This window comes from Prionailurus bengalensis, chromosome B1 (genome assembly GCF_016509475.1).
Source record: "Prionailurus bengalensis isolate Pbe53 chromosome B1, Fcat_Pben_1.1_paternal_pri, whole genome shotgun sequence".
Taxonomy (NCBI): Eukaryota; Metazoa; Chordata; class Mammalia; order Carnivora; family Felidae; genus Prionailurus; species Prionailurus bengalensis.
The window spans coordinates 73175950-73190973 of record NC_057344.1 but is presented as its reverse complement, the minus strand read 5'-3'; the positions used below and the strand labels follow the sequence as shown (position 1 = coordinate 73190973).

Sequence of the window (15024 nt, the reverse complement as noted above, 5' to 3'; positions counted from 1 at the left end):
CTGAGATTAATGGAGAAAATGATGAGCCTACAATTCGACTTGGTCTCTCTTCTCTTTCTTTTTTTCTTTTTTCTTTTTAATTTTATTTTTCAAATTTACATCCAAATTAGTTAGCATATAGTGCAACAATGATTTCAGGAGTAGATTCCTTAATGCCTCTTACCCATTTAGCCCTTCCCCCCTCCCACAACCCCTCCAGCAACCCTCTGTTCTCCATATTTAAGAGTCTCTTATGTTTTGTCCCTCTCCCTGTTTTTATATTATTTTTGCTTCCCTTCCCGTATGTTCATCTGTTCTGTGTCTTAAAGTCCTCATATGAGTGAAGTCATATGATATTTGTCTTTCTCTGACTGACTAATTTCACTTAGCATAATACCCTCCAGTTCCATCCACGTAGTTGCAAATGGCAAGATTTCATTCTTTTTGATTGCCGAGTAATACTCCATTCTATATATATACCACATCTTCTTTACCCATTCATCCATCGATGGACATTTGGGCTCTTTAATACTTGGGCTATTGTTGATAGTGCTGCTATAAACATGGGGGTGCATGTGTCCCTTCAAAACAGCACAACTGTATCCCTTGGATAAATGTCTATTAGTGCAATTGCTGGGTCGTAGGGTAGTTCTATTTTTAGTTTTTTGAGGAACCTCCCTCCATACTGTTTTCCAGAGTGGCTGCACCAGGTTGCATTCCCACCAACAATGCAAAAGAGATCCTCTTTCTCCGCATCCTCACCAACATCTGTTGTTGCCCGAGTTGTTAATGTTAGCCACTCTGACAGGTGTAAGGTGGTATCTCATGGTGGTTTTGATTTGTGTTTCCCTGATGATGAGTGATGTTGAGAATTTTTTCACGTATTGGTTGGCCATCTGGATGTCTTCTTTAGAGAAGTGTCTACTCATGTCTTTTGACCATTTCTTCACTGGGTTATTTGTTTTTTGGGTGATGAGTTTGATAAATTCTTTATAGATTTTGGATACTAATCATTTATCTGATATGTTGTTTACAAATATCTTCTCCCATTCCGTCAGTTGCCTTTTAATTTTGCTGATTGTTTCCTTCACTGTGCAGAAGGTTTTTATTTTGATGAGGTCCCAGTAGTTCATTTTTGCTTTTGTTTCCCTTGCCTCCAGAGGTGTTTTGAATAAGAAGTTGCTGAGGCCAAGATCAAAGAGGTTTTTGCTTGTTTTCTCCTTGAGGATTTTGACAGCTTCCTGTCTTACATTTAGGTCTTTCATCCAATTTGAGTTCATTTTTGTGTATGGTGTAAGAAAGTGATACAGGTTCATTCTTCTGCATGTCCCTGTCCAGTTTTCCCAGCACACTTGCTGAAGAGACTGTCTTTATTCCATTGGACATATTTTCCTGCTTTGTCAAAGTTTAGCTGGCCATATATTTGTGGGTCAATTTCTGGGTTCTCTATTCTGTTCCATTGATCTGAGTGTCTGTTTTTGTGCCATCTCTTCTCTTTCTTGATGAGAGATCCAAGCAAAGGCAAATGTTATTGTTGCATAAGTCAAGAATATTTTTGCACAAGTGGAAGGCTAGAGAAATAGCCTTTCAGAAAAATGATCTTGGGGCGCCTGGGTGGCTCAGTTGGTTGAGTGTCCAACTTCAGCTCAGGTCATGATCTCGCAGTTCATGAGTTTGAGCCCCACATCGAGCTCTGTGCTGACAGCTCAGAGCCTGGAACCTGCTTCAGATTCTCTGTCTCCCTCTCTATCTGCTCCTCCTCTGCTTGCACTCTGTCTCTTTCTCAAAAATAAATAAACATTAAAAAAATTTTAAAAATATTTTAAAAAAAGAAAAATGATCTTATCCTAGGGAGGGGAGGAGATCTAACACTCTAATGAAGGTAGGAAGAGCACAAAAAAGATAGTCATTGTCATGGAAAATCGTCACCAATGGAACACTTGAATTAGAAAGAGAAGGACAGTTTTGGAAAGCTCATCCCACCTTTTAGAGATTTAGTTTCAGGAAACTAAAATAAATGTGCAAAGTAAGGACTCCCTATTCAAAGGGTTTACCTTATATCTACCCATGTGCTTCTTGGCCCAATTTTAATTTTTGTATGTTTATAAAATTTGTTTTAAGGATAACTCATAATTGAAGATTTTCCCCCCATTTGCTGGGAATGGTTTTCTTACTAATTCATTTTAAGGTGGTCTTACCGGATTTGCTTATTCTTTACCTTCATCTTGGTGAACTGTATTTATTACATGATTCCATGCATTAAATTAAATGCTGTTCAACCTTAGTGAGTATCTGCAAAATTTTGGTTTCCCATGAAAATGAGATGTGGATTTAGAGTCTGACAACATCATCATAAAAAGAAAAATTCTGAAATATTCTGCTTTCTACTTGCTAACTGAGGCTGTAGATCTTTAGTTTTCTAACAAATTATGCAGGTACATTCATTTAGAATGGTGTGAATATCTTGATAAAAAGAAACAATAGGCCCAGTCCAAAACCTTTGGGATGCAGCAAAAGAGGTCTTAAGAGGGAAGTAGATAGCAATACAGACCTACCTCAAGAAGCAAGAAAAGTCTCAAATGTACAGCCTAACCTTACACCTAAAGACACTAGCAAAGAAATACCAAATAAAGCCTAAGGCCAGCAGAAGAAGGGAAATAATAAAGATTAGAGCAGAAATAAATGACATAGAACAAAAAAACCCAGTAGAACACATCAGTGAAACTGGGAGCTGATTCTTTGAAATAATTAATAAACTTGAAAAGCCCTAGGGAGCCTTATCAAAAAGAAAAGAGGGGCGCCAGGGTGGCTCAGTCGGTTAAGCAGCTGACTTTTGTTCAGGTCATAAATTTACAGTTTGTGAGTTCGAGCCGTGCATCAGGCTGTGTGCTGACAGCTCAGAGCCTGGAGCTTGCTTCGGGTTCTGTGTCTTCCTCTCTCTGCCCCTCCCACACTTGTGCTCTGTCTCTCTTTCTCTCTCCAAAATATATAAACACTGAAAAAATTAAAAAAAAAAAAAGGACACAAATAAAATCACAAATGAAAGAGGAGAGATCACAACCAACACCACAGAGATACAAACAAATTATAAGAGAATATTATAAAAAATTATATGCCAGAAAATGGGGCAATCTGGGAGAAATGGATACATTCCCAGAAACATATAAACTACCAAAACTGAAACAGGAAGAAATAGAAAATATGAACAGACTCCTAACCAGCAAAGAAATTGAACCAGTAATCAAAAATCTCCCAACAAACAAAATTCCTGGGCCAGAGAGCTTCCCAGGGGAATTCTACCAAGCATTTAAAGAAAAGTTGATACCCATACCAGGGAACCTGGGTGGCTCAGTCAGCTAAGTGTCCCATTGGGATCTCAGCTCAGGTCTTGATCTCAGGGTCATGAGTTCAAGCTCCACACTGGGCTCTGTGTTGGGCATGAAGCCTACAAGGAAGGAAGGGAGGGAGGATGGAAGGAAGGAAGAGAGAGAGAGAAAGAGAGAGTTAATGTGTATTTTTTTGAACTATTCCAAAAAAATTGAAATGGAAGGAAAACTTCCAAACTCATTCTATGAGGCCAGCATTACCTTGATTCCAAAACCAGACAAAGACCCTACTAAAAATGACAATTACAGGCCAATATCCCTGATGAACTTGGATGCAAAAATTCTCAACAAGATACTAGCAAATCTAATTCAACAGTACATTAAAATAATCATTCAGCATTATCAAGTGGGATTTATTCCTGGGCTGCAGGGCTGATTTAATATTTGCAAATCAATCAACGTGATACACCACATTAATAAAAGAAAAAATAAGAACCATATGATCCTGTCCATAGATGCAAAAAAGCATTTGACAAAATACAGCATCCATTCTTGATTAAAAATCTCAACAAATTAGGGATAGATGGAACATACCTTAACATCATAATGGCCATATACGAAAGACCCACAGTTAATATCATCCTCAATGGGAAAAAACTGAGAGCTTTTCCTCTACAGTCATGAATAAGACAGGGATGTCCATTGTCACCATTGTTATTTAACATAGTACTGGAATTCCTAGCCTCAGCAATCAGATAACAAAAAGAAATAGAAGGCATCCAGATCAGCAAGGAAGAAGTCAAACTTTCCCTATTTGCAGACAACATGATACTCTATGTAGAAAACCTGAAAGACTTCACCAAAAAATTGCTAAAACTGATACACAAATTCAACAACACTGCAGGACACAAAATCAATGTACAGAAATCTGTTGCATTTCTATACACCAATAATGAAGCAACAGAAAGAGAAATCAAGGAATTGATCCCATTTAGAATTGCACCAAAAACTGAGATATCAAGGAAGAAACTTAACCAAAGAACAAAAAGATCTGTACTCTGAGAACTATAGAATACTTATAAAAGAAACTGAAGATAACACAAAGAAATGGAAAACATTCCATGCTCATGGATTGGAAGAACAAATATTGTTAAAACGTCTATACATCCCAAAGCAATCTACACATTTAATGCAATCCCTATCAAAATAACACCAGAGCTAGAACAAACAATCTTAAAATTTGTATGGAACCACATAAGACCCTGAATAACCAAAGTAATCTTGAAAAAGAACAACAAAGCTGGAGGCATCACAATTCCAGACTTTAAGTTATATTACAAAGTTGTAATTATCAAGACAGTATGGTACTGGTACAAAAACAGACACGTAAGTCAATGGAACAGAATAGAAAACCTAGAAATAGACCCACAACTATATGGTCAGGGAATCTTCAACAAAGCAGGAAAGAATATACAATGGAAAGAAAGACATTCTTTTCAACAATTGGTGTTGGGAAAACTGGACAGCAACATGCAAAAGAATGAAAGTGGACCACTCTCTTATGCCATACACAAAAATAAATTCAAAATGGAGGAAAGACCGAACTATGAGACAGGGTACCATCAAAATCCTAGAGAAGACCACACAGCAATCTCTTTGACCTTGGCTGCAGTAACTTCTTACTAGATACGTATGTCTCTGGAGTCAGGGGAAACAAGCAGAAATGAACTATTGGGATTTAATCAAGATAAAAAGTTTCTGCACAGTGAAGGAAACAATCAACAAAACTAAAAGCAGCCTACAGAATGGTAGATATTTGCAAATGACATATCTGGTAAAGGGTTAATATCCAAAATCTATAAAGAACTTACCAAACTCAACACCCAAAAACCAAATAATCCATTTACGAAATGGGTAGAACTTGAACAGACACTTTTCCAAAGAAGACATCCAAATGGCTAAGAGATGCATGAAAAGATGCTCAACATCACTCACCATCGTGGAAATACAAATCAAAACTAGGATGACCTACCACCTCACACCTGTCAAAGTGGCTGCATTTAACACAGGAAACAACAGATATCGGTGAGGGTGCAGAGAAAGGAGAGCTCTCTTACACTGTTGGTGGGAATGCAAACTGGTGCAGCCACTCTAGAAAACAGGATGGAGGTTTCTCAAAAAGTTAAAAGTAGAACTACCCTACACCAGCAATTGCATTACTAGGTATTTATCTGAAGGATACAAAATTACTGATTCAAAGGGGCATGTGCACTTCAATATTTATAGCAGCATTATCAATGATAGCCAAATTATGGAAGAAGCCCAAATGTCCATTAATTGATGAATGGAAAAAGAAGATTTCATTGTATATATACATATATACAATGAAATATTACTCAGCCATCAAAAGAATGAAATCTTGCCATTTGCAACGACACAGATGGAGCTAGAGTGTATTATGCTAAGCAAAATAAGTCAGTTAGAGAAAGACAAATACCATGTGATTTTACTCATGTGCGGAATTTAAGAAACAAAACAGATGAACATAGGGGAAAAGGAAAAAAAGAGAGAGGGTAAGGCAAAACATAAGAGACTCTTAACTATAGAGAATAAACTTAGGGTTGCTGGAGGGGAGGTGGGCAGGGGATGGGCCAAATGGGCAATGGGTATTAAGGAGGGCACTTGTTGCAATGAGCACTGGGTGTTATATGCAAGTGATGAACCATTAAATTCTAGTCCTATAACCAATATTACACTATATTTAACTAAGTAGAATTTAAATTAAAACTTTGAAACAAAAAATAAAATGGACAAAACAAAAACAAAACCCCACAAGCACAAATCCTACGTGGTAGCACAGATACTCATGACCACAGAGAAGAGAAACACTGAGACTATGGGGTGTCAGGCCCAGTGTCAGTCCCTGGCAGAGTGGGGGATGCAAAGCCTCCCTTGAAGTTAACACTTAAGGGACTCAAACTCATTTTGAATCAGTGTGTGTTTTACATCTGTTCCCACAAGTTTGTCCTCTGATGAGAAAACACATCATTCAAAGGCAGTTGGGTTGGGACCAAAGCAGTAGGGACACACATAGAAGTCAACCAGCAGAGCATGGAGACTGGAAGGAGTACAGAAACCCAGAGTGAGCCTCACAGACATTCCTCCCTTCCCAGGGCCAAGATTCTTTCTTTTTCTGTCAAAATGTTGGTGTAGAAAGAAAGAAGGAAAGGGAAAGGATGGGAAGGGAAGGGATGGGAAGGAGAGGGAAAGAAAGGGAAGGAAACAATTGGCCCCAAATGGAGTCACTTTTGCTAAGCTCAATCAAGACTTAATTCCTAATCTAATTTCAGTTTCAATCTTTCCCAGGAGTGGAATTTTAAACCAGTCTGTCTGGAAGGTCCTGATCATTACTGGTGAGGTAATCTTGATAAGACCCCTGCCTTCCCCTACAGGAAGGTAACTTACCTGAAATAATCCATTCTTTTAACTTCCTTATCCTGCCCTCTTTCTGCTTATAAAATCCTCCATTTTGTATAGCCCCACAGAGCTCCTTTCTTCTTACTAGATGGGTTGCTGCCTACTTTATGAATCACTGAATAAAGCCAACTGGATCTTCAAATTTAGTCAGCTGAAATTTTTTTAACAATTCAACTAATATTGTCACTAAATCTCATTTTTACTATAGGTTTTACATAAGTGGAATTTCTTGTAAAAATTGTTTAATTTTGAGAGAGAAAAGAGAGAGAGCCCATGAGCAGGGGAGGGGCAGAGACAGAGAGAGAGAGAGAGAGAGAGAGAGAATCCCAAGCAGGCTCTGCACTGTCAGTGCAGAGACCAACGTGGGGCACGATCCTACAAACCCGTGAGATCATGACCTGAGCCGAGATCAAGAATCAGACATGCAACCAACTGAACTACCCAGGTACTCCACAAAATTGGAATTTTTTAAAGCAAATATATGTATTTATGCCTCATAAATGTTAAGTGTTCCTAGAGGTCTAAAGAAACATGAGGTGTATTCAACCTAGAGTGCTAAGATTCCTCCAAAAAGGGATTATCTAATTTTGACCAATGAAGCCGTTCTATGTAACTTCCATGTCAGAACAACCACATTCCATATGACCATCTTTTAATTTTTTTATATATCTTTTCAATTTTCTTCCATTGGTAGATCTACCAAGTGACTCGCTGACATATCACTTAGAAGGTCTGGCCTATTACAAGTGGGACAAAGGTAACCCTGCAAAATAGGTGTTTTTGCTTAAAAAAAAAAAAAAAACATTTATATCTCTAAACTTGATTTCAGTCATTTAGTATGTTTTCATTTGGATTTGAACAAATAAGGTTTTTGTTCACTGTATTGGTTAATTTATATTAGGTTGTTCAGTGCTGTATAGCTTTTACTTTTTGACATAACAAAGAAAATTCTGTGCTTAAAATAAGCTGTGGCTCTCCATACATGATAATTAGTTTTTGCAAAAGTATTCATATTTTAAACATTCTTGGGGCTAGAAAATCCAGTCCTATTTTATAGTATTTTGATACTATATTCATATTCTATGAATTAATTGGCCTTTGCCAAGAGCTGCCTTTCAATCTTCTTTTTCCTAATGTACCTAAATAGTATAATACTTCATTATATCACCATATTTCTGTTTTTCCTTATTCATATATATTTTCTTATGTATTTCTATTTTAATCTAATTTAATTTAATTATTATTATTATTATTATTATTTTTTTTTTTTTTTTTGAGAGAGAGAGACACACACAGATGGGTCGGGGAGGGCCAGAGGAAGGGGCAGAAGGAGACAATTTCATGCCCAGCACAGAGCCCCATGTGGGGCTTCATGCAGGGCTTGATCCGACTATGGTGAGATCATGACCTGAGCCAAAATCAAGAGTTGGAGACTTAATGACTGAGCCACCCAGGTGCCCCATGTATTTTTAAAGAATATCTCAGGGGCGCCTGGGTGGCGCAGTCGGTTAAGCGTCCGACTTCAGCCAGGTCACGATCTCGCGGTCCGTGAATTCGAGCCCCGCGACGGGCTCTAGGCTGATGGCTCAGAGCCTGGAGCCTGTTTCCAATTCTGTGTCTCCCTCTCTCTCTCTGCCCCTCCCCCGTTCATGCTCTGTCTCTCTCTGTCCTAAAAATAAATAAACGTTGAAAAAAAAAAAAAAAAAAAAAAAAGAATATCTCTTCATCTCCTAAAACTCCTTTCTCCTTTTTTCCTCTCTAGAAATTTCTGGATCCTTTCCTTCTCCTTAGAATGACTTTCCTGGTTCTTCTTCCTTTTAACCTCATGGAATGCCTTTGACTCATCTCTTTATTGAAATCCCAAGAATAACTAGAATATGTTTTAATGAATGCCTTTTAAGTAGACTATAAAATCATTGTCCCTTCATAAAAATATATGTAAAAATCAGAGTGGACCTAAATCTCTATTGTCAAGTGAGTTTCTAATGCAAATGTACACATTCCTGTTAAAGGTGCCTGTATCTGAAATCTTTTAAACAATGACTCCATTGGTGCTTTGTCTATACTTGCCAGCTATCTGGATTATGGCCACAGCCAGTTTATATACTTCACTTTCATCATCACCTGTTGTATGTATTTGAGCTATTTGAGCTGAGGTGATTAAAAGGAATGCATTAACCAGCTTTTTATTCCTGATGATAAAAGAGAAGTGTTTGCATTCTCAAAATAAATTGAGACATTTATATCTGCCATCTTTCACTCAAAAAATATTTAGTACCTTCCATTCCCTAGAACATCAGTTGTGGGCAGGAATAGAACAGCAAGCATTAGCCAAGGTCCTTGATCTCTAAAACGTAGCCTTTTAAATAAACTTAATATCCCAATATGCTTCCTTTGATTTTACATCAATCTTCTGTACTCTCTTGGCAAGTTGCCATTTTTTATGCATTTACGTGCCTAGTTTCAAAAATTAAAGGAATGAAATAAATTTTCTTAGAATTGCATAAAGCCCCTTGAGATAGCCAGAGCAGAGTTACCAGATAAAATAAGGAATGCCTTGATGTGGTTTATATGTACAATGGAATACTACTTGGCAATGAGAAAGAATGAAATCTGGCCATTTGCAGCAATGTGGATGAAACTGGAGGGTATTATGCTAAGCGAAATAAGTCAGGCAGAGAAAGACAGATACCATATGTTTTCACTCATATGTGGACCCTGAGAAACTTAACAGAAGACCACGGGGGAGGGGAAGGGGAAAAAAAACGTTACAGAGAGGGAGGGAGGCAAACTATAAGAGACTCTTAAATACTGAGAACAAACTGAAGGTTGATGGAGGGTGGGGCAGAGGGCAAAGTAGGTGATGGGCATTGAGGAGGGCACCTGTTGGGATGAGCACTGAGTGTTGTATGGAAACCAGTTTGATAATAAATTATATTTAACAAATAAAATAAACATCAGTATCTCAAATATAAAATAAAATAAAATAAAAAAGTAAGGAATGCCTTGTTAAACTTGAATTTCAGATAAACATACGTAGACATTGTATGTCCCATGCAATATTAGGGATGGCCTGAATTTGACATACCTAAGTATGACCTAAATTAGAGAAACGGACATTTGGAAAGCAAAGAGAATGATATTCACCACCAGGGGATTCACTTCAATGGCAACAATTTGTCCACTGTATCCCCCACATCCTCTACCCCCACATCCATCCCCATGCACTACACAATATTCCCATAGAATCAGATTAAGATACTTCAAATTAACTAGTCATCTTGATCAATCTTTAGCATATGTGCTTATTAATATGATGTCTTGTACACAAATAGGCATCGCAGCATGGTACCCTCTCTCCTACCCATACTTAAAAATATTTCTAATTATTCAAGCCATGGATTACTTCCAAAAGATTCTGCACCAAGACCAGCTGGAAGGGAATTTAGTAATAAGGTGTGGTTCAACTTAAGTGATTGGATCACCATGTTTATATCTGGGGCTCATAAGTAGTTAAGGATATTTTGAATCAGCAGATCAATGGCTTTTATTTTAATTCTAGGACTTTTATCTTTTGCCCACATTATAGGAGATATGAAAGGCAGAATACATGATTGTTATCCTTCAAAATGAACAGTCTTACTAACTTGACACTCCTTGTACACTTGTTGAATTGACAGGATTTGGAGCATCTACAGGTCAGTATGAGACCCTTTGATATAGGCTAAATTGGGTGGTCCAAACACTAAATCTAGGAGATAGGAGAGAGGTGTGTGACATGAATTAGGGAGAAACTTGATATAAATCGTATGTTGGCCTTTCAAATATTGCCTCAGTGTCAGAATCTTAAGTGAATCATATGCCAGAGAAGGTTTATTAATGAAATGCAAGTCTCTTTGGTTGCTCACTCTAAATGGACTATAAATAGTCCAATTTTCTTAAAATTAAGGAGTTTTATAAGAGTATAAGAAATATATTCAAAATATGGAATAGCATATACATCTTAAAGCTCTAAATTACATATGAATTGTTTGATATGACTACATTATGTTTTCTTTAAGGATGATTAACATTTTTAATGAAAAACTATACAATTAAAAAAAATTTTTTTTTACTATTTATTTATCTTCGAGAGAGAGAGAGAGAGAGACAGAGCACGAGCAGGAGAGGGGCAGGGAGAGAGGGAGACACAGAATCTGAAGCAGGCTCCAGGCCCTGAGCTGTTAGCACAGAGCCTGATGCAGGGCTCGAACTCACAAACCCTGAGATCGTGACCTGAGCAGAAGGCAGACGCTTAACCAACTGAGCCACCCAGGTACCCCTAGACAATTTTTATTTTAATCAGTTTACCATTTCATTATTACTTAACTTCTTTTCATTTTCTGATAGCTACCTTTTAGAAATTCGTATACCTTAGCAGCCTAAGACCAGAGGATTGCAATAAATAGATTAATTTATTTACCATCCAAAATCAACAATAAGAACAATTAAAGCTAAAGGTAGTATAATAGATGTTCCTACTAATGTATAAATAATCTTTTCTGTAGTCTTTGATTTTGGAAAATGTTCCTTCTTAAATGCATTCTTTATTTTGGTTCATTGGTGTTTTATGCCTAGAAGTGACAGTGAGGCTATACATTATTTTTGGCATTCCGTCAGCCCCAAGTAAAGCCATTGTTATTACTTCACACTCTACGTGGGTTTTATCAAAAGTCTTAGCCTGTTTTAGGTGTTTGGATATATCAGATCAGTAGCTATTAGAGCCTATCAGTGCCACCACACTTTGATAAACAAGGTGAGAAGGCCAGGCATTGCAGTTGGAAGGTTTATGCAAGAGTTTGGGGAAGACAGGCAGGGACCAAAACCAGACAGATCACCATCAGTGTTTTGAGTGGGAGTGTTTGAAATGGGCTGGGATTGCAACCTGAAGAATCACTCAGGCAAGGCTTAATTGAGAGCCATGACCCAGTAGACTGGGGTTACAGTAGGGCAAAGCTATTAGCAGGTTGAAACCCATTGGCTTCGCCTTCCCCAGGGAAGCCTGAGGTCATGATCAGGCATACTGAGAATTTCTTAAGGAACAGCCAGATAAGCTGAGGTCTAGCTCTGAGATAGTACTAAGTATCAGTTCCTGTGAATTATTTTGGTAAGCTGTATTTAACTTGCCTTTTCTCTGTCTGGACAGGTACAAGTCTTCCATAGAAAGCTTTGCTACTATGTCAGTATTTCTGACTATTGGGGCAAATCAGCAGCTGTATTTTCAAACTCCCAAGACCTGAGCCATGTTTGTGTGGGATAGCAGTACTCTTCTGGGAGACCTTGGCAGGAGCTCTCTTAGAAGCCAGGTCCTCTGATTTCCTTTTAGCCGCCTTCATGGGACTTTTATTCTCGTCCCTCCCACCCCTACATTCTGGGCCAAGGGCCAGGCTTATAAAACCAGGCTTAGGATCAGGATTTAGACAAACGTTGCTTATAAAAATGTCTCTGAATTGCAATAATTAGTCTCCTGTGCAACTGTATTTGGCTTTAAAATGCTATGTGTGATTAGCAATTGCTGTTACTAGAACTAAATCTACGGAGGTTAGGTTGGGGATGATATAAATATTCTCAACCAAGGGAGTAAAATAATCTAGGAACGTTTCTTTTACTGTCTCCTTTTAAAGCTTTTGAAACTATTTTACTCTGAGCTCAGGTTCCTAAGTGATAATGGGGAAGGCTATATACTAGTGTGATTTGATTCTGCTGTAGAGTCAGGCTGTCTGATGTCAGCTAAATGATTCTCCACCCAGGGCATTTAGAAAAAATGAGGCTATTTTGGGTTATCACAATGACAGGGGAGCAATTCTGACATTGAATGGATAGGAGCCAGTGATGTTAAACTTCCTACAGTACACATGATAGTCCTGTACAACCAAAAATTACCCTGCACAGAATTCCCATAGCACACTCATGATTGACAAATACTTGTGATCTTTAGTTGATTCCTAGTTGCATTGCCACTGGTAACTGTACCAAATTATTTGTGTTTCTCAAAACCACTCAGTTACCTCCCTCATTTCATATTGTTTCCTCACTCTTCATTCACCAAAAACTTACCCAAATTCCCTGTTTTCCCCTTACTATTTTCTCTCTGTGCCCACCCTGTTCTCCTTCCTGCCCTCTCAGCAACAGGAGTCTTTTGTCTCCTTTCCAAGGATAAAGACAGCTTCACCTAAGGCTTTGGTCCCTTCCCATCCCACGCTGCCCCACCCCATCCCCAACTCTTGTCTCTTTCATTTTTAATGCCTTGCCAGTCCTTTCTTCCCCTTAGAAAAGTACTTGAGTTTTTCTATCCTAAATATCAAATAAAAGCAAAAACAAAACTCTTAAACCTGGTACTTACCCCTTCACATTAACATTCCACTTCATTTCTTCTATGTAGGGCCCAGGGTCTATGAACCATTTTTCACTCACTGGTTCTATTTCTTCACCATCTACTGGCTCCTCAAACCCTCATAAAATGATTTCCACTCCCCCAGTTCTGCTCTCCTGAAGGTTACCTCAGTGGCCTGTTGCCAGACCACTTGCTCTTCAGATTCCTTGGATTTCTTTGCAAGATGGGATCCTTGATAAACCACATATTAAAGATCATTCCTCCTCACTTTTCTTCAGTTTGCCTCTTGATTGTTCCCAAGAAGACTAGGGCCCGCCACACCATATGACGTTCTTGATTTTCCTGTACTCCTTTTTAGTATTTTCCTATTTTCCTTATTTGTATATGTCCAAGACTCTGTCCCATTTGGGGGGCTCCTTTTCATCTTCGCTTTCCCATACACTGAATGTAGGTGTTGGCCACCCTCCACTTACTGTCCTTAACCTTCTTCTCAACCATGTGAACAATCTGCAAATCTACTAATACACCTAGCCATAACCCCACTCCTCAATTTCAGGCCAGACAAAAGTTACCTGACAGATAATTCCACCTGGCTGGTCCCCTGACACTCTCTAAATTTAAAATAATAACAAAATCTAACACATTCTGGTATATTTCTTTGATAGCACTTTAAGCTTGGTGGTCATTTTTATAGGTCTTCACTACCAACCTAGGAACTCCTTGAAGACAAGGACAGTTTCTTACTTAATTTTTGCTCCAGTATCTGGTGCTTTAAAAATGTTAATTGAGGGGTACCTGGGTGGCTCAGTCAGTTAAACATCTGACTCTTGATTTCGGCTCAGGACTTGATCTCACGGTCATGATTCATGGTTGGTCATGAGCTCGATCCCAGCGTTGGGCTCCATGCTAAGCTTGGAGGCTGCTTCAGATTTTCTCTCTCTCTCCTCCTCTGCCCCTCTCTCCACCCTCTCCCTCAAAAAACCTATTTATTAGATAGCAAAGAAATTGATGAGTGACTGAGGACTTGAGGTTCCTTAGAAAAGAGATGTGTCTTTCAAATCTGTAGTCCAGTGCTGGCCTAGTGCTTGGCACATAGTAGGTACCAAGCAAATATCTTGAGTGAATCTATCTTCTCTTCTTCCAAAATCAGGCACCTTCTATTTTCTTTCCTATCGATGTCAATGATATCCGCATTTTCCTACTCAACCAAGTTGCAGACCTCAATATTCTCTGATTCTTCCACAGTCACTAAATCCAATGAATTACCATGTCCGGTAAGGCTCCGTCAAAGATTTTAAATACTCCCTTTTACAGGCATACCTTGTTTTACTGTGCCACACCTTATTGCACGTTGCAGATACTGTGTTTTTTTACAAATCGAAAGTTTGTGGCAGCCCTGCATGGAGCAAGTCTATTGGTGCCATTTTTCCAACAGTATTTGCTCACTTTGTGTTTCTGTGTCATATTTTGGTAACTCTTTCAATATTTCAAACGTTTTCACTATAATTATGTTTGTTAGGGAGATCTGTGACCAGTGACCTTTCATGTTGCTATTGTAATTGTTTTGGGGCACCATGTGCCCACATAAGACAACAAGCTTAATCAATAAATGTTGTGTGTATTCTGACTGCTCCATCAACCAGCCATTACCCTATCTTTCTTCCTCTCTCTGGGCCTCTCTCTTCCCTGGGACACCGCAGTGTTGAAATTGGGCCAATTAATAAGCCAACGATGGCCTCTAAGTGTTCACGTGAAAGGAAGAGTGACACTTCTCTTACTTTAAGTCAAAAGAGATATGATTAAGCTTAGCGAGGAAGGTGTGTCAAAAGCCAAGACAGACTGAAAGCTAGGCCTCCTGTGCCAAACAGC

At 38.5% G+C, this 15024-nt stretch overlaps 1 protein-coding gene across 3 annotated transcripts in view; it reads left to right on the top strand.

The window, feature by feature from the left end:
• LRAT (lecithin retinol acyltransferase) overlaps positions 1-15024 on the top strand; it is a 100781-nt gene that overhangs the window by 56693 nt on the left and 29064 nt on the right. Inside the window, exon 1 of one of the 3 annotated variants that reach the window (XM_043566969.1) lies at positions 10367-10480. The exons of the other annotated variants lie outside the window; for them this stretch is intronic. The gene's annotated coding sequence lies outside the window, so the exon portion shown is untranslated. Of the gene's footprint in view, positions 1-10366; positions 10481-15024 lie in introns of those variants that run through there. 3 annotated transcript variants of the gene reach the window in all.